Below are 20,980 nucleotides of genomic sequence, written 5' to 3'. Positions count from 1 at the left end.
AAACAATCCTATCCCATACAGAACGCCTGGCAGCAGAGGGCTATGTCAACATAGTCAAAGGGTAGTCAAAGGGTGGCATACTCCCTAATGGGTGGGGGCCCAGCCAGATCTTCCTCCTTGTGCCCATGATCCAAAATAATCAAGTGATGACATAAACTTCCTATAGGATTTCTCCCCTAAACCCAATAAGTGGGCCAAGAAAGAGACTAGATGTAAAACCTTACGGTTAGAAGGGTTAAAATATAAAGAGGAAAATCAAGTAATAGAACTAGGTATTTTATGTTTCTCAAATAGTATGTAGATGATAGATTTATTTAAATTTTTTGCAGTTTGAAGGTGATATAGGGTAATTGATCCATCACTCAGTGTGTAAATGTGGTACATTTTTGATGTCTCCTGCTCCAGTCAAAAAGTCAGAATCATAGAAACATAGAGTTGAAACCCCCTGCTCAATGCAGGATGAGTCTTGGCAGAGTTTCATAGCCTGTGGTCTGAATTTTCTTGAATTTTGTCAATAGTATCACCCTAGACTTGATATTATTGTTATCTGAATTTGTAGTCAAAATTTACAAAGTTAAAACACGCGTCTTTTTTCCAGTTCATACTATAGCCACAATATTCCATTCAGCCAATGAGGAAGTTCTCCAAAGAAAGTCCTTTCTAAACAGCATGAAACCTCAGTACTATTAATCTCCTGCTGTGGAGGAAGACAGACTGCTAAGGAATATTACCAAACTGTGCTAGTCAGATCTAATCCCTCTCTTGCTGAAATAAGGTAACAGAGGGTTTGGAAAGGGATCATTGTGTCAAAAAGTTGTTTTTTACAATATTTTATTAGTGTCTAGAAAGGATAGGTATCAGGAAAGCAGATTGGCAGCTCTTATTCAGATTACCATTCTGTAAGGAAGACACAATGCACAGCTATATCTAGTTGTCAAATCTTGTCTTGCTTGTTCTGAAAATATTGTGGGAATAGGACAATATATACATCTAATAAGCCCCCCAAAAGGGAGGGGGAAGTGATATGTCTCCCACAAGTCTTGGCTGGTCCTGTCTCCTCTATATACTAGTAGTCAAATCTGCCAAACATTGGAATAAATCTTTAAATCCTGTGATGGGATCTGGGAAGAAGCAAGACAGATATATCTACAAACTTGAAAAGGGCCCTAGGATAGCACGAAAATGTGTAATCTAAAAAAAAAAATTAGGACTTTAAGAAATAGATTTCCTCATGGTTGTTGGTAGGCAACCAGAGCATATCAAGCTTCCTTCTGTCATTAACGGGCAGGGGGAGGGGACCAGGCCCTTTGTAGCCTATTTTGGTCATGGAGGGAAGATTCCTTGGATCCAGGCCTAACTAAGATTGCCGCTCCAGGCTGGGAAATTCCTCAAGAATTTGTGGTACAGTCTTGGGGGAGGGGGAGGGTTTGTGGAGAGGTGAGGCCTCAGACAAATATGTCATAGAATCCACTCTTCAAACAGTCATTTTCTCCAAGGAGAAAGATTTCTGTCATCTGGATTTCCGTTGTAATTATGGAATATCTCTAAACTTCACCTAAAGGATGGCAACCCATGCATGGAAACAACCTCTGGATTAAGATTACTTGATACCCATTGACTTGCATGACTCAGTTAGACCTTGCTAATGTTCAATTGCTACCACCTTATGAAAGTCAGTGTAGTGTAACAGTTAGAACTTCAGAATAGGGTCTGGAAGACCCAGGTTCAAATATCCGTCTTGCTGTGGAAGCTTACTGGGTAATTTTGGGCCAGTCACATACTGTCAGCCAACTCAATTTCATAGGGTTGTTGTGCAGACAGAAAGGGGGTCAGTGAGAACAATGTAAGATGCGTGGTCCCCACTGTGGAGAAATGTAGGGGATATATGAAATACATGATTAAAATAGCTGAAGATGAGAGGCAAATAAAAGATAGGTTAGTGAATGGCTGGGAAGGGAAGAATGGGATATATAAAGGGGAGAAGATATGGGGTTTGCCAGGAGGAAGAAGTGAGATGCCTCCTGCAAGTTTTTGCAGGTTCCTACCCAATTGTACATGCATATATACATCATATTTCCACTGGCTCTTATTTGGTACCAAGTCACACATTTAGTGCCATTTTGATTGAATTAAGCTTATTTCAAGTAAGTTAACATGCAGATAATAGTGTTTTAGGGGGCAATTTCAAGAAGACCAATACATTAGGAAGTTTTCTTTTACTTACTCATTGGGACTTACTCCTTAAAAAGTCTTTGCTGTAGGATTGTTTTGCCTCTCCATCTAATATTCCAAATTCTCCCCTGGGCTTCTCACCATTTGTTATGAGAGGTTCTCTTGACCTTCAGCTCTGATAAAGACACATATGCTGAACCCCCAGCATCTCCCTGTGCTGCTTCTCAGCTGCCTCGTTAACTACAGGTTCTTCTCAACATTTTCATATGTTCCTTGTGTTCCTTTGTATATACAAAGAGCTTCTGAGGAGCTTTATTCCCCAATGTGAACAGGATGCTTGATGTCCTCTGAGTCTTTTCTATGTCTTCCTCTTCTGTTCCTCCAAACCATAAAGAGGAAACTACAGCAGGATTCAGTTATATATCCCAGGAAGTGGGTTATTTCTTATGAGTAAATGAAAAGAGACCATAATTCTTCAACGATCTGTCACCTCTGCTCTGATCATCTCTACTTCTGGAGCCAATTTAGGGTTGCCTTCTTGTTTAAGTTATCCTTTTGCTTGCATATAATGACTCTGCTCAGCATTCTACTTTCTTGACTCTGCTATAAGTGCTTTTTCTGACCATGTATTAAAACATGCACCAGGAAAAGGTTTTTCCTTTGAGGCTTTGCAGGCTGCCAGGAATCCCTTCCTGGTTTTAGTGGGGCTGCTAAAGTGTTTAAAATTCTTATATTCAAAACAAGCTTCTGTGTTTTCCTTGATCTGTTCTCCAAGTCCAGAATGGCTGATTTATTGCTGCCTGCTGTTGACCATTGCTCAGGTAGATACCTGCCTTACAAGGTGCCTTCCTGTTCTCTAGTACATTTAGTGATAGAAGGAGGGTGTTTCCAAAGGTTCCAAAATGTTTGAATTTAGGGGAGCAGGCATCTAAGAGAACAGAAGGCACTTTAGAGGAAAAATAAATTTGGAAGAGAGCAGTGGAAACTTCAGAGGGAAAAAAACAAATATGTACACCATTTAAAAAGAAAATCCAAACTGCACTTTAGTTATTTTTGAGCTGCTGCCCTCAAGGAATGGCAAAATTGCCTAATGCCCCTTCCCATCATTTAGACAGCAAAACCAGGGAGACTGCATCAACAAAAGGTATATGTATGATCTTCGCTGCCTTCTGAGTCCCTAATCTTGTAGGCAGAATGCACAAGGGCTACCATAGGGAGGGGGAGGTAAAAGGGGCTGGGACAGAGAAGGGAGAAAGTGACTCAGCATAGTGTTTGTCAGGGAAATTGACTAACCAGAAGAGTTCTTGCCAAACAGAATTATCTAAGCATTTTTATGCTTAGAATTCCCATTATACCGCCATTCATTTCAACATGTTAATGGCTCTGAACTCTGAATGTAGACTGTCTCTTTGCAGGAGCAGCAACACAATTTACCTTTGTCTCTGTTGCTAGTACAGTTAGTTTACTCTCACCATGTATTCATATTAGAAGAATTGTGGAATCAACTCTAGCTGGATTTGCTTGCAAGCTCTACTGGCTGAGATTAAATTAGACTGATGGTGAAGTTTTCTTTTCTCCTTCCCACCTTCCATTTTTTATTACTGCTATTTGTCCAAGGTAGTTTGTGCTCTGTTGCGTATTTGCCAAGCAGGCAATTCTGATATGTTACTGTGTGTCTCTGACTGTGAGTAGGAGGTAACAGAGGATATCATGAATATAGATGTACAAATGAACAAAGCAACTCAAATCTGACCTGACTTTTATAGGATCTCCTTGTTCGTTTGTACCCATTCTGATGATGTATTTTATGGCGGCTGAAAGTGACTCATCAATGAATCAGCTCCTTCTAAAGTCTTTAAGTTTTTGCAAATGTGATGATCAAAAACTGAATTTCTATTGTGTGCTATGTTCATCTCCATTTAAGTTGAATATTCCATATTATCACATTGAAAATCAGTTTTGTGGCAGCGTTCAGCTTGGTGGCTTGCTGTGTAGGCATTGAGATACATCCTCACATTTTGTTGACTTGCTTGAGCTCAGTATGCACTAAGGTCCTTATGGGCATGTCATGTGTCAAGTGAATGTGCTGCTCTTGCATCTATGTGGTCATCGGCATTCATCATTCCTCGCATTCAACATGTTGGCACGTGATCAGAACTTGGTGGATAGAACTACTCTTCACAGACAGCAGGGCAAGTATATGGGAATTATTTGGGATTCAATTTAGAACCTGTGATGAACTTGAATCTGCTTAGTTAAGAGAGTCAGGCAAGCACAATGAGGAGGCTGCACTTCTAAAGTCACAAATTATGCAGCTTTCCTCCTGCCTCCTCCCCCCCCCCTCCAGTAGACTTGAAGCAACTAAGGAAACCCCTTTTGTAAGTTATTTTTCCCCAAACCAATGGCTCCAGATAATGAGGAGGAGGGACAATTGCAGAAGAGCAAAGCAAGAATGCATGTAAAATATGGTCCTGTTTCAAGAAGAAGGAGGAGGAGGAGGAGGTTCTTATATGCCACTTTTCTCTACCCGAAGGAGGCTCAAAGCGGCTTACAATCGCCTTCCCTTTCCTGGCCCACAACAGACATCCTGTGAGGTGGGTGAGGCTGAGAGAGCCCTGATATCACTGCTCGGTCAGAACAGTTTAATCAGTGCCATGGCGAGCCCAAGGTCACCCAGTTGGCTGCATGTGGGGGAGTGCAGAATCGAACCCGTCATGCCAGATTAGAAGTCCACACTCCTAACCACTAGACCAAACTGGCTCTTCTCAAGCATTTGAGAAGAAGTAAACATTGTTGAGTGCCATTCAAATTGTGTTTCAGACAGTGGTGTGTTCCCTCATCACTGATACTAACTGGGCTTCTCCTGTCTTCATTTGGCTAAGCACATACCCACAAATTCCCTGCTCAGAGGCCACACCCACCAACTTCCTGGTGGCTATTTTTGGTCTGCAGGGCCTAGGCTCCTAACAAAAAAGAAGTCGGAGGCAGCAGGCTCCAGCTGATTCATGGTGGTTTCAAAGCCTCCAGGTTGCATACATGGCTTTCTTGGCTCTGACCAATTGCCAGTTTCCCTCTCTTTGTGCTAGTTAGGGTCATGCTTGGGCAAGCGTTCATGTCCCTTGGGTTATTTAAACTCCAGCAACAAATGATCATTTTCTCACCTCTTGGACACTCCCCCTTCCTTTACTACAGTATGTTTTGTGTGTTTCTTTTTAAATAAATCATTCATGTGTTTTCTTTATCACAGCCGTGAGGTGATTTTACACATTGGGGCAGAGGGAGGCTGGACCTACGTGCCCACCTGCCTGGATAGGGGACCCTTTTATGGGGGACCCATTTAGTGGCATGCCCAGCTCAGGGGCAGTTGCCTGGCTCCATTCCCAGATGCTGAGGGTTCCACACATAGGCTTGTGACTTTGTGGGATAACCTTCTTGTCACTTTTCCCCTGGTATGTGGCTGGGCTGGGATTCAGTGGCCAATGGTCAGGCTGTTTGATGCTTGGATCCTGATCTATGCTACAGAAAAATGCTGTGAATGTTGTAAAAAATAAAGTTGTGGCCTACTTTGTTCTAATTCATTGATTGTGGTGTTTTGTTCTTATATTCTGCCTCTTTCCATGTTCGGTGCTGATGCTGCCCTTGGGAACGCAGGTGTTGGTTTCTGCAAAATCTTTGTTTCCATTATTTTTGCTCTTTCCATTCTTTTTAGTGGAGAGCACTGGAGTCATACAATCATGCCATTTTCTCCATCAATGCAGAAGAATCATAAGTGGTAAGTATACTCATTGTTTCTTAACTGTTTTCTCCAATACACGTAAGGAGCTAATGATACTAATATCTGACCTTCTCTGGCACAACAATGCACAAACAATATTCCCACCTGCAGGCAGAAGTCCAGGAAAAGATCTAGGCCATGTTTCAGCTGCAGAATGAAATGCAAAATCAGTACATTTAACAATCTTTTGTGTGTTTTTGTATTAAATGTTGACTGCCCTTGTTGTCAGATTATTACCATGTTACCAAGTATAATTATATATTATTAAATATCTCTCAGGATATATACTCTCATATAGTGCCTTTTGTAATTCTTTTTGCCAGAGCTGTACAATGGGTTTCAGAAGGCTAAAAGAGTAATCTTCCTCTTTGACAGTAGGCTGGTTTTTGTTACGCATGACAGAAACAATTGAATTCCAGACAAGGTCTTGCCTCAGCTACAATAGAAGGGATTCAGTTACAGCATCTTTTATCTATACACATTTCAAAGGAATTTGACACTTTAGGTAATGATGTTCAGTTGTCCAGGGGCTTCCTAGCATGCAGAAACTGTAGAAGATAGGTGTCTTATTACAGTTATTCACAAGCTATAAATATGTTCAGTGCTGCCCAGAAATTTTGTAACAGACTCTTAGACTAATTTTAAGGGTGAGATCTAATTTCAAAAGATGACTGCTTCAATTAGCGCATCTTCCACTTTTGAGAAACAAACATATAGGTCTTCGTTTTTGTACCAGTGCCTTTGCCCTTATGTTGAATTTATTTTGTGTCAGTAGTATCTAACTGATGTCTAACGCACATGTGGCATACAAATGATGTAAAATATGTATAAGTGGCCTATCAAAAACAAAGCAATAATCAATAACAGCAATGAAAATTAGGCAACTTTATGCATTTACTCTTCATCTGCTAGCCAAGGCAGTTGGCAAAGAGCACATATGACACTAAACCCCCTCCCTTTAAAGAAGGCCCATGTAGACCTCCTCTTATCTCCACCTGGAACTGCCCAGGCCTTCTTTGCAACCCTAGGAATTCTGTGTCAGGTGCACACTCTACTCCTTCCTGTGCTCTCATGACACTCTTGTAAGACAGAAGAAAATGGAGATCATTGCCCTGTCTCCGTATAGAAGGAACTGATAAATACATTTACCTTTACCTAATATGTTCCCTTGTGCTTTACAGTGCAAGTTTATGCAGAACAGTTTTAGAGTGGTTTAACATTAACATCAATACACTACCAGTTTCTCTCTGTTTAAGAAGATGGCTGAAATTTTCACATGTCTGTCTGTGGAAATACAGTATTGTGTTTCAAGACAAAGTTGCAGTAAGGAAGGGCAAAACCCTCTCACTATCCAAAACAAGAGCATAATCCATATAATACCTTTTATTAGGGTAAATCAAAATTATACAAAACAGTGTACAAGCTTGAGTTCATTTTAATCAGAGTTTTCGTACACTCTAAAACCTGCACACAATTATTTTGGTTGATCCTAATTAAAAGGTATTATGTGTTCTTATTTTTGGATTTTATATCAGATGAATTTTGGCAACAACTTATTTTCACCATCCAACAGTGATGGTTTTGACTCCAAGATGAAGCTCATGGGGTATGTGCAAATTGCACCTCCCAGGGCTCTTCTCCTCCACACCAGGGTCCACCAGTCATAATGACAGTCTGTATAGCTGGAGAAAGCTCAACATTCCTCCTTTTTTATCTTTAATTTTATCCTTTTCATTTCAACATTTCCTTAACATTGCCAGTTTTTTGGCAGCTGTGCCAAATATTGAAGAGATGGCTCTTGTTCTAAATTCAGTGAGTCATGTTCAGGTAATTAATTTTGATTCCAAACATTATGATGTGGATTTGTATGCTTAATTGCATGATTGTGCAACTCAACCACCACTGTGGTTGGTAATGAGCCAGAGGAATGTAGTTCAGTTTTGTTCAGTATCAGATTTATCGCCGTGTATGGTCTGGAACACCCTTTTAGAAATTTCTTTTATGATATTAATTTATATGTAAATCAAGATTAAGTATATAAAATGTATTAATAAAATATGTCATGGTAAATATCTAAAGAAATAAACCTAGCACATGCAATATAATTAATTATTCTATAAATATTTGATCTATTTTTTTTCTATCCGTCTCAGAGGTTCATGGTGCATTTCGAAACAGCATAAAATAAAACACAACCAATATTAACTAATCCCATATTTATCTAACCCCAGCCATTAGTGCCTACCCAAAATATGTTATAGCTATAAGTTGCTGCAGACTTCCAAGGGTGAGAGCTACATAAAAGTAAAATGAGAACAGCTTATGTTTCTCAATATAGTATCCAATTTGATACAATTTTGATAGAATTAAGAAACAACCTCTAGCTGTTCTTGATAGAAGATCTGTGTGATGGTCATAAGGAGACAAAAGAAACAATCATCAGAAGTAAATCCCAATTTACTCAATGAGGCTTAATCTCAGGAAAGTGTGGGGGGATTGTTAATTGCAGCTTTGATCATGAAGCATATATGGACCAAGTCATTCAGACCTCTGTAAGTTATACTGATTAGAATCTAAAATTATGTTCTATAGGCATCCATTGCACATTCTGGAATACTAGTATAAATGGGCCCTAATGCCAACTAGATGATGTATTGCCATATGGAAGCCTCATGAATGAGGCCAATGGGTACCAACTCAGTCAACTTCCTTCATACATTCATGTGAACAGCAGTTAATACATTTGATGGCTGCAATCAGAAAATTAAAGTCAATTACAACCCATGCTGTTGTTATAATGGACAAAATAATGATATCTATTAGATCTTTCATACCATATTGCTGTGTTGAAAATAATGAGAATATGCACCCTGGAATGAGAAGTATTGGAATATATGCACTGAGCAAGGCAAGTTATACAGAACTATCACTTATGAATATTCCAATGTTTTTAAAGAAGTCTCTACAGCATCTGACTGTCCCAACACATTCTTGCCTGCCTAAGCTGTAAGAGTACATCAAGCAGCAACTGGGGAGTATTATTTTCTACAGAGTTCAGTGCAAAAAGCTCTGATAAATAGCAACAATAAAGCTTTCAAGCATTACAATCAATACTTAATGGAATAATGTAAATCCCACCCGTCTATGAGTGGGGAATTCTGCTACCTAGCAAAAAGCAAGAGATTGATGCCCAGTTGCAAAGGTGCATCCTTTTTCCCCCCTGATGTGGGAGCCAAGAGGAAGATACAATAATATGCCTGACTTGCTTGCTTGTGTTGTGCACATATTGTTCTGGTTTCATCCTGATTTTTTTAAAGGGGGGAATACCCGGGGGATCCTAAAACGCTGGCTTTTTAAAAAAAGTTGTTCTGCTATCAGACACATTTACACATCTTCCATCATCTTTTAAAAAGTCAACAACCATTTTAATAACAAAAATATGAGCAGATTTGCCTTGAGGCAACAGAAAAATCATGGGATCAGGGAATAACCATGAACATCATTGAAGTATTTAGGTCTTAGAGCACTTTGACTGGAAGCTCTAAAGGAGAAGTAAAGGATGTGTGAAAAATCCTAAATAAAAGTGCAAGATTAACAAGGGATGATATAAGGAAACCAGTTTGAAATCAGTGGCAACTGCCACAAAGGAACATAGTCAAAAGAGGGCTGATACAAAGAAAGATTGTCTGCTCATACTAGGCCAGAGCTACACACAAAGCACCCATATGCATTAGCCTAGCACAGTCTTCTGTTCAACAAGCAGAGTCATCTCTTGGACTGGGAGAGAGTCATCTTGCCTCAAAGGTTAATGGCTACACAATGGTGGAAATACTTTTAAAGAACTGACACAGTTGTTTAAAGCATGAATGTTAGAATGCAATGGCCAAACTACACATGTAGGTTTTTGAAGAGCAAGGTTTGAGTTTCCCACAGTTACACAGCAGCTGTTGAGAAAGGCTATTTTTTAAAAAATAAAGCAGAGCCTTTTGGGGGGCAGAGCCTTTGCAGAGGAGGAAAATCTCCTGCCTCCTCCCAGCTGTTTTCCCACACTGAAATAGCACCAGAGGAGTCCCCCCCCCTATTTTTGCTGTTCCATGCGCAATATTCTTTGCATGTGGAAAAGCAAAAATGGGATAATAACTTCTCCAAGCACTGTTTTGTTACTAGAAAATGGCTAGGAGGGAGGGAGGAGCTCTGTCACTCAGGCATTTTTCCCACCTGGAAGTGATGTCCCTATACTGCTGACATCACAGCCCTTCATGTCCCTACCCCCATCCCTCTCAGGCTCAACCTGCCAACAATACACATGGCATGGCATGCTGTCTTTGAAGCTGACTAGGAAAAGGTTGGGAATGATCAGCTCTGCATGACATCAGTGGCATAAAGAGAAAGGCCAGGGTGCCTGGCAGAACCCTCTCCAGTCCAGTCCTGATCCCTAGAGAGATCCGCAAGGGTGTACAAGCATACCCTGCACAAGGCATTTCAGCTCTGCAAAGGAGAGTGCAATCTAGATTTATATTACATGCTCTGCCTGAAAAATACAGATTATTGCCTGAAAAATACAGATTATGAACCCCAAGCTTGTGCCTCATCCTTCTTCACTAACCAGAAACATCAGCTTCCTGGATACCCAAAGGAGGGGCAGGCTGTCCCTTCCCTATGTGCAAGAAACAGTGATATAATAATGCACAACATATTGTTGATCAACTCTGGTCATTGAATATATTTCCAGTTTGTCCTCCTGTTTTTATAAAATCTCTGACACATTGTAGGTCACATGACTCCAGGCTAATTAAATTAATCCCAAAAGTTTCAACTCAACTTCATCTCAGTGCCAAGATGTATTCTAGAGATAATGTTGATTGTTACACCACTGATCCTTTGATGACTAACGCTACTCCAACCACCTTGCCAGCCTTCTGTCCTAGGTTTTCTTTGCTCTCTCCCACCCAGGAGGGAAGAAAAAAATGCATATTAGTGTGCTCTTTCTAAAATTATGAGGTGCAACATTTCACTTATTGCTACAAATGGATTGATCTGGAAACAATTACTCTGTAGTTCTCCTAGTCAGACCCCATTTTCTTCCTTGCCTGGCAGCAACTAGGAGAGGAATGTCTCACCTCTCTCCTCACCTGTCATCCTAGTGGGAAATTTGTTTGGGCTGCATGTTGGAAACATCTCTTATTAAAATGTCAACAGCACAGCACTGTCTGCCAGACTTTGATGCTGTGTAGAGTAAGATGTGTTAAACATGCTGGGTGTGCCCTGACAGCTGAAGTCAAGGAGGTGGCAAGCCAATGTTCTGTAGCTACCTACCCCCCTGCTTGGCTCTGCATTTCAGTCATACCTTTTGCACTTCTGATATGCCATGCGCTTGAATCTGACTTCAACACAGATTTCCAGTGCCTGAAAATTGAGCTCTGGATTAGACATAAATGCAGGCCAGACAAAGTCACTGAATGCATAATTATAACTACTCATGGATTTGAGTGTGTCTAAGATATTCCCTTACAGAGTATGATGGACAAATAAACAAAATACCTAAAGAGGTTGCCTCATGAGGATTTTAAGAAATCTATACTATTTTGTTACAAAGGACTAGGATGTAGGTTTCTGAAAACTGAGGAGAAACTTAAGGTTTATGTAAAAATATGTTATATTATAGATCTTAGTGTGGGGGGGGGAGTAAAATGCCTCCTATTGATAACAGTGATTTTTGTGCATATAGACATTGAGGGGGAGACAGACTGATTGAGTCGCTGTAACACACTGTGTGAAAACATAGTTGCAACAATAATCAGGAACAAATGCAAATGTAGATTTAGAGCTGGGAGGGGCCAAGAATTAGTAATAGAGCATTTGCTTTGTATCCAGAATGTTCCAGGTTCAGTCCTTGGCATTTCCACTTACTCAAGACCGGTAATAGGTGATGGGAAAGAACTTGACAGACCAAAGGGCGGAGTCAGTATAAGGTATCCAGTGAGAAATGGGCAGAAAGGTTGAGGGTGAGAGAAGTAGAGCCACAGCTGAGGAAGTGAGGGAGGTAAAAGAGATCTTTAGCAAAAGAAAGGAAATCACAGACCAGCTTTGGTTTGGGATTCTCCCAACATATTCTTGCACATCTTTTTATACGGTCTACATTAGTCATGATAAAAGCTTGGCAGGGAACAAGCATGCATACAGTTTTTGACATTTGCAACATCTCTTGAGAACAGTCTTGGCTTGGATCACCTTTACTGTTCAGTGCCCAACAGAAGCTCTGAGCAGTGTAGTGGCTACCTGATAGCTGTGGTGATGGAGTTTCATTTCCTTCTAACTTGAGGTCATTGTCATACCCAAACAATAAATGAAATTAGTTTCTCCCAAGATCATCAATGGTCAAGTTAGATAATTAACTGCTACAAGGTTGCATGTGTATGTATACATCTATGACTCCCATGAGGCTGTGTAAAAATAAAGACACCACGTGCATATTGGTGCAGATTCAGATAGATTGGCAGCCATTAACATTGATCAGATGGACACTAATGAACACTGAAGGGAAAGATTAATTATACAGTATTTACATATAAGAGATTGTTATTTTACATTCTTCATTTAAACAACTGGAAGCAAAGAGCAGTGAGCCATTTATGAGAGATGCTAATGTTCACGGTATAGGTATTGAAATTGACCTACTGAACAGGCTTAGTCACTTTTGATAATCCAAATTGACTGCTGAACAATTGGATCCATGTTAGCCAGCATTGCTCATGAAATGATCCAAACCAGTGGGTACTCTAACATCCTTAGTTCATATTCTTTTAAGAATACAAAGCACTCTTATGGAGTTGGTCACAGGTCACCTCTGGGTAATGTTTGCATCCTCTGGGAGTGACAAATGTCAATCATGAATTACATTTCTGGTGCCAAATTTAATATTCCACATGTATAGTTGCACTGCATGGATAATTTAAATAATGGGACCATGACCTATTCCAGAGCCACATTCTCCTTTCCACATGTACTGTACATCAGTGGTCCCCAACCTTTTTATCACCGGGGACCACTCAACGCTTGACAATTTTACTGAGGCCCGGTTGGGGGGGGTAGTTTACTCGTCTACTCTCAACCACTGCCCTAACGCTCTCTGATCGCTATGGTAATGTTTAAACATCCCTTCAAAATAAGGTACAGACACACCGCAACAATGAACATAAGGAACATTTTATTTTCATGGAAATTTTAACTCATGACAATGACAAATCAATGGGAACCCTGAGCTTGTTTCTCTGCAACAAGATAGTCCCATCTGGGAGTGATGGGAGACAATGACACCGGAAGTGTGTTGTAAAGGGCCGGGGGGGGGGGGGGGGAAGGCGTCCTTCACGGCCCACCTCCAATTAGTCGATGGACCACATGTGGTCCGCAGCCCACAGGTTGGGGATCGCTACTGTACATGAGCAGGATTTTCCTGCCTATGATGGCTGTATCCATTGGCAGAGCATAGTTTGCTTCAAAGAAGACTCTGTGCCTAATAATGCACAGAACACATCTGATTTGGTTGTCTTTTAGGTTGCCAATGCCAGTTTCGTTGTGACATACTCTAAGATGGTTCCTCTTTTACTGTCATTTTGACATCAATAGTATTTTAAGCAATTCACAGCAGTCAAAAGAGAACTACAAACACAAATTCCGGAAAACTGTTAACATACTTCTCAACTATGGAAACAAATTTCACACTAAATGAACTCCTAGTCTCTTCAAAATAGCTGGTTTTATTTTTGTATTTTTTAGTCATAGTCTGAGGTTTAACCATGCCTTGTTACCCTGCCATAGATATGACACATGGCAGACTAGTCTCTGACCTAATTTAGCAGAGGGTTGTCTCATGAGACAGCTTTTTAGTAGCTCTGAGGAGGTGATAGGAGATAGAAGGATGGGGGCTGAAATTCTGCCATATGCCATAACATATGTACGGTCAGCTTACACTGAACTGAATTTATGTCAACATGTGCCCTTCCAATTTAAGCATATCATGACAAATCCCAGCCTCAGTTACAGCCTTCCAACCACATGGCCTTAAAATGTAAACAATTGAAATATTTGCACTGTAATTGCCCAGAGAAACTGACCAAAGATTAAGGCATTTAAGAAATAAATACAAAAAAATTCCCATCCCTCTTAAAGACACACTCAAAAGTGACATGTCAAATGATGGAAGCCTAAAGTACATTTTTAGCAGGGTTAATGTGGATATGGCTTTATATGTGACTCAGATTTAGTCACTAAGACATGGAACTAAAACCGTAGAACTGCTTGGTTTGGGACATTAAGGGAAAAACTGGAAAGCTTGGATCTCATTGGCATATCTGTGTCATACAACAGACTAAAGGGGGGAGGTGAAGAGAGGGAGAATAAGCAGGTGGGAGGAAAAGGGAACAATGAAAGATATTCATTATTTCAGATGATACCTGGTCCTACAGGCAGTAGGGATCAAGGAAAATATTGAGAGAAAACTTGACCTTACTACTTCTGATACTGGAGGGAGTAGACACCCATGAGGATTAGTATCCATTGATAGCTCAGTCCTCCATCAGTTTTTCCACTCCCCTTTTAGAGACTTTCAGCTTGGCAGCTGCAACCACATTCTATGGCAGCAAGTTCCACAATTTACCTAGATATGTGTGAAATACTTCCCTTTGTCATGAATGTCTTGTCTATTAGCTTCAGTGGATGATGCCAGGTGCTAGTATTATGGGCAAAGGAGAAGCTCTCACTGTCCACTGTCTCCATGCCATGCATTCTTTTATAAACCTCCATCATGTCTCCCCTTACTTGCTTTCTCCCCTACATTTAGTAGCCCTGCCTTCCTTCCCAAAAATCATTTTTAGCACCTGTGAATATTTCCTGGCAACTTGTGAAGCTCTCTTCTCCTTTTACAATTAGACATATTTTCAGTCTTCTGCAGGACTGGACACTGAGACACAACTCAAACTGTGACAAAACCTCATGTGCCTGTAAGAAATAGCTTGAATTTGAGAATACTGCCCTTTTATTGAATCTGAAGGGTCCATACCCTGACAAATTCAAGAGGAAAGATCACAAGCTGCCTCTACATATGTTACAGCATATGGCAGAATTTCAGAACCACTCAGTCTGACTTCTTTGTATTCCACATCAACAAATGGCTGTTTCACACGGGGCCGCTGTGTTAAATTAGGTCAGGGTCTGGGAGCATCTCTGCCTGTTCTAATGCTAATTAAATGGAGCTAAAAATGAGAAGCCATGAAAAACTAAATGATATATTGCAGCATCAGAAATTATTTAAAGTATATTTACATGGCACCATTAATGGTGACTAGATTTTAATTTAAAAAAACTTAAATTCTATTTGTGCTTTACAGGTCAGTTTTGAACATTCTTAATATGAATCTAATTGAATAGCATGCTATAATTGGAACCTACAACATTTAAAAACAACCCTCCCCAAACTTTAGCCATCAAATATTTCTCTGAGTGATTGTGTTGTCACACACACAGCACCTCCCTAACTGGTAAAAAGTTACTTGGGTAGCTCCATACAAGATCATACAGTTTTGGAAGAGACAGAGCACAGGATACTTATGGCATATGTTTGCATTTGCATTATTCATAAACTAGTAATATAGCCCGCTGCACTTGAAATACAGCGAGCACTAGAATCATAGAATCATAGAATCATAGAGTTGGAAGGGGCCATACAGGCCATCTAGTCCAACCCCCTCCTCAACGCAGGATTAGCCCTAAGCATCCTAAAGCATCCAAGAAAAGTGTGTATCCAACCTTTGCTTGAAGACTTCCAGTGAGGGGGCGCTCACCACCTCCTTAGGCAGCCTATTCCACTGCTGAACGACTCTGACTGAGAAAAACTTTTTCCTGATATCTAGCCTATATCGTTGTACTTGAAGTTTAAACCCATTACTGCGTGTCCTCTCCTCTGCAGCCAGCAGAAACAGCATCCTGCCCTCCTCCAAGTGACAACCTTTCAAATACTTGAAGAGGGCTATCATGTCCCCTCTCAATCTCCTTTTCTCCAGGCTGAACATTCCCAAGTCCCTCAACCTATCTTCATAGGGCTTTGTCCCTTGGCCCCAGATCATCTTCGTCGCTCTCCTCTGTACCCTTTCAATTTTATCGATGTCCTTCTTGAAGTGAGGCTTCCAGAACTGCACACAGTACTCCAGGTGTGGTCTGACCAGTGCCGTATACAATGGGACTATGACATCTTGTGATTTTGATGTGATGCCTCTGTTGATACAGCCCAAAATGGCATTTGCCTTTTTTACCGCTGCATCACACTGCCTGCTCATGTTTAGTTTACAATCCACAAGTACCCCAAGGTCTCGTTCACACACAGTGCTACCTAGAAGCGTATCCCCCATCCAGTAGGCATGCTTTTCATTTTTCTGACCCAGATGCAGAACTTTACACTTATCTTTATTAAATTGCATCTTGTTCTCATTTGCCCATTTTTCCATTGTGTTCAGATCTCGTTGAACTCTGTCTCTATCTTCCGGAGTATTTGCCAGTCCTCCCAATTTGGTGTCATCTGCAAACTTGATGAGTAGTCCCTCCACCCCCTCATCTAGATCATTAATAAATATGTTAAAAAGTACCGGGCCGAGCACCGAACCCTGAGGTACCCCGCTACTCACCTCTCTCCAGTCTGATGAAACACCATTGACAACAACTCTTTGAGTGCGGTTCTCTAACCAATTCCCTATCCACCTAACGATCTGAAAATCCAGATTGCAGTCCTTCAACTTATCCATCAGAACATCATGGGGAACCTTGTCAAAAGCTTTACTAAAATCCAAGTAAATGACATCAACCAAATTTCCCCGATCCAGCAAACCTGTTACTTGGTCAAAAAAGGAAACTAGGTTGGTCTGGCAGGACCTGTTGGAGACAAATCCATGCTGACTTCCTTGGATCACCAAATTGTCCTCCAGATATTTGCAGATCGCTCCCTTTAATATCTGCTCCATTATCTTCCCCACAACAGAGGTCAGACTCACTGGTCTGTAGTTTCCTGGGTCATCCTTCCTCCCTTTTTTGAAGATCGGAATAACGTTTGCTCTTTTCCAGTCCTCCGGGACATCTCCAGTCCTTAAAGAGGTTCCGAAGATGATGGACAAGGGCTGTGCAAGTTCTCTGGAAAGTTCTTTGAGTACTCTCGGGTGCATTTCATCTGGACCAGGGGATTTGAACTCATCCAGTGCAGCTAAATGCCTCTCGACCACCTCTCTATCCATGTTAACCTGCCACCCAGACACTATCCTTTGGCTACAGCCATCTCTAGGGCCCATTATGCACGGCCGCCGAAACGGCGATTTCGGGTCACGTGGAAAACGCGGAGGGGGAAGACGCGACGCATACCGGTTATGCACGGGGCGGGGCGCGACGGCGGCAAAACCCAGAGTAACCGATTATGCACGCGCCGATCCGGGCGCCGCTTCTGGTTGCGCCCCGCTCACCCGGAAGCTGCGCTTTCTTCCGCGTTTCACTGACGCGGCTTTTTCGGCGGCATGCACCGAAGCTGCAGCCGGTTGCAACCAGCTCCGTGCGTTATCCGTGATTTTAGTCGCCGCCATTCCACCCCGAATGTGCGCTAAAACCCCCGTGCATAATGGGTCTAGATGTGCCTAAACACTTTGACGTGTGGGAAAAAACAGATGTAAAATAGGCACTAAGCCTTTCTGCTTTCTCTGCATCTTTCGTTATAGTTTGTCCATCCGCACCCAACAGCGGGCCTATTGCCTTCTTTACTTTACGTTTGCTCCTCACGTAACTGAAAAATCTTTTCTTGTTACAATGGGCTTCCCTGGCCAATCTTAGCTCACTCTCAGCTTTGGCCTTTCTGATGATTGATCTACAGTGCCTAGTAACCTGTAGGTACTCTTATTTAGAGCTCTGTCCTTCCCTCCATTTCCTGAACATTTTCCTTTTCTTTCTTAGTTCCTCTTGAAGTTCTCTGTTCATCCAAATAGGCTTCTTAGAGCTCCTGCAGTGTTTTCGTATTTCTGGAATAGTCATTGATTGAGCATGCAATAGCTCTTGTTTGAGTAGCGCCCACCCTTCACATGCTCCCTTCCCTTCCAGCATTCTCGTCCATGGTATGACAATCATCATGTCTCTGAGTTTATTAAAGTTTGCCCTACGAAAATCCAACATCCGTGTCTGGCTACAAGCTTCCTTGGCTCCCCATCTCAAAAGGAATTCTATGAGGACATGGTCACTTCCCCCTAGGGTCCCCACCTCCTTCACCTCATCCACCAACTCTTGCCTGTTGGGTCAGTATTAAGTCCAGTATGGCTGAACCTCTTGTGGGTTCATCTACCATTTGATAAATGAAATTGTCAGCCAGGCAGGTCAGAAACTTGCATGACTGAGGACGCTTTGCAGAGTTTGTTTCCCAGCACACATCTGGGAAATTGAAGTCACCCATGATGACAAGGTCCTGCCGTTTGGATATTTTCTCAAGCTGCTCACAAAGTGCAGCATCCACATCCTCTCGTTGGTCCGGCGGTCGGTAGCAGACACCAACCACCACACTGTTTGTTTTCCCCTCGCTTACTTTCACCCAGATGCTTTCCACTGTAGATATGGTCTCCTCCACTAGAATTTCCTGACAGGTAAGCCCTTTCTTCACATACAGTGCCACTCCTCCACCTCTTCGATCTATTCTGTTTTTTCTGAACAGTTCATATCCATCCACCATTACATTCCAGTCATGAGAATCATTCCACCAAGTTTCTGTGACGCCTACTAGATCATACCTTTCCATCAGCATGAGAAGTTCCAGATCTTCCTTTTTATTGCCCATGCTTCGGGCGTTAGTATAAAGACATCTGAATCCTTTTTCTTTTGGTTCCCTATGAGCTGGCCTTGCCGGTTGGGCTGCCTCCGATCGTTTTCCTTCCATACACTCCCTATGTTGATCGTCTCCTTCCCCTAGTGGCTTTAGTTTAAAGCTCTCCTGATGAATCTCCCCAGGTTCCTGCCAAACACATTCTTCCCCAGTTTTGATAAGTGCAGTCCATCAGGTGCTAGTAGGCCTTCCTCAAGAAAGCCTATCCCATGGTCCCAGAAACCAAATCTCTCCTGCGGCCGTCAGGCCCTTCCCGGTGCGGCTTGAATCCCTAACGCAGCAACTTGCAGGCAGAAGTTCAACAGGGGTGGCTTCCCATGCCACACCGCCTGCCTAGAGAAGGGATCTCGGGCGGCTTCTCCTCTGCCCAGGTCACCTACCCGTGATAGCCTGAAGGAGAGGGGCTGCCCGAAGAACTCGGCAAAGCTTGCTCCTCTTTGGGCGGGTAATGGTGCTCAGCCGTGGGATCCTGGGGGAAGGGAGGGGGGCTTGGCACAGAAAAGACAGAGGGAGGCAGGTCACAGTTGTAGGGATCACAGTACTGTGGGTAGGCGGCGGTCCGTTGTCGGTGGAGCGACTTGCGGGCGTCCGGCCGCCGCCACGTCTTCCTGCGCCGCATCTTCCCGCGGCGTGTTCCCCACGTTGTTGGTGCTGGCAGTTGCCGCGGCTGCCTCTCAGTGCTGCGGGCCGCCGCTCGTCTTCACGGCGAGGCAAAAACTGGTGGCAGGCGGCTCGCGGTGGGGCGGCAGCGCGTGTTGGCTGCAGGCCCAGTGGCGGAGGCAGCCTCGGCATCGAGTGGGCGGCAGCGGTTCCCCGGCAGCCCCGGCGGCGAGAATTGTGGCCGGCAGCCGCCACCCGAGATTGCCAGTTGTTGGGGGCGCATCTTGACGCTGGTGCGGCCTGTCGGCTGGGGGGCCGCTGCTCATCTCGCCGGTGAGTGAAGAAATGGCGGCGAACGCGGGAGACGTCTGAAGGGGCGTATCATCAGTCCAGTGGGAAGTGCAGCTGGGCGCGGCTTGGGGGGGCTCCCTGGCCGGCGGCCTGATGCGGCAGAGGCACTTCGCGTCTCCTGATGCGTCAGGCCACCGGCAAGGGAGCAACTGCGAGCCGTGCTATGCGCGGCTCACAGTTGCTCCCTTGTCGGCAGGGTGGGAATTGGCGCCGCCAATGGTCTGTCTGGAGGAAGGGGCCAATCGGCACCCTTCCTCATCCCGGACAGAGCCCGCCCTACCTCCTCCCCCTAAGCCCTTACTGCTTTATTTAGGGTTAGGATATATTGGTAACAAATGCCATGCTAGAAACACTTCCCTTGAAGTAAGCCCCATTGAATAAGATGGAGAGGGATTGTGAGTAGATCTCCTTAAGACTGCTCTCAAAGAAGTACAGATCTGCTATCCTACATCAGATTACCTTAAAAAGAAATCCTACTTCCTTAAACTGCTCCATCAATGCCTGTCTGTTTATCTCTTCTTAATCTAAAACTGTAGTTTCTTTTCAGACAGACACACACCTGTCCTCTCCATTCAGGTTGGGGAGAGGGATCACCAATCCCTAATGGGTAATAAGAGAACAACTTCTTAACAATTAGGTTGCAGTTACTGCCCATCAAGGTGATACCAGCAGTCATTAACACTGCCATTCTAAGCAGAGCTACAACCTTCCAAGTTTATTTTTTTAAAATAAGTATTATAATATAAGAATTTATATATAAAATTGTTATGGCAGGGGGATGGGGAAATGGCTGCTATGAGAAAAGGTACAGAAAAAATGGTTACTCTGTGGGCAGGACCTGATCTTTCCCACCCATGTGACTGCCATCCAAGCACTGATGCTATCTTTCCTAAAACCTCTCCACAAATTAGGCACTGGAAATATCAGAGAAAAGGCCAAGGAAATCCAGAAGGTGTACAAATGCACAACAATGCTGTGTGGAAGTGGGAACACTCTGGTCTTCCTAACAACATCAAACTAAATTGTGTAGAAAAGATCTGAAACATCATCATCAATATATTTTATGGGCAGGATTGTTGGTTAGAAAACCCACAGTACAATTACATCTTAATCACTGGCTTTGTAAACACATGTGGTAATTGCTGTCTTAGTTACACAGCTTCACTTTTTTTCTAAACCATGATGGGAAT

General features: G+C 42.7%; 1 long non-coding RNA gene across 2 annotated transcripts in view; it reads right to left on the bottom strand.

Moving 5' to 3' along the window:
- LOC143841817 (uncharacterized) overlaps positions 1-2,547 on the bottom strand; it is a 36,553-nt gene extending 34,006 nt beyond the window's left edge. The window contains exon 1 of one of the 2 annotated variants that reach the window (XR_013232861.1): positions 2,225-2,547. This is a non-coding gene — a long non-coding RNA (uncharacterized LOC143841817). The remainder of the gene's footprint in view (positions 1-2,224) is intronic. The other variant, XR_013232862.1, reaches the window with a different exon arrangement.
- Between the last annotated feature and the right edge of the window lie 18,433 nt (positions 2,548-20,980).

Source organism: Paroedura picta, chromosome 7 (genome assembly GCF_049243985.1).
Source record: "Paroedura picta isolate Pp20150507F chromosome 7, Ppicta_v3.0, whole genome shotgun sequence".
Classification (NCBI taxonomy): domain Eukaryota; kingdom Metazoa; phylum Chordata; class Lepidosauria; order Squamata; family Gekkonidae; genus Paroedura; species Paroedura picta.
The sequence above is the reverse complement of the archived record's forward strand: the minus strand, read 5'-3'. Positions and strand labels throughout refer to the sequence as shown.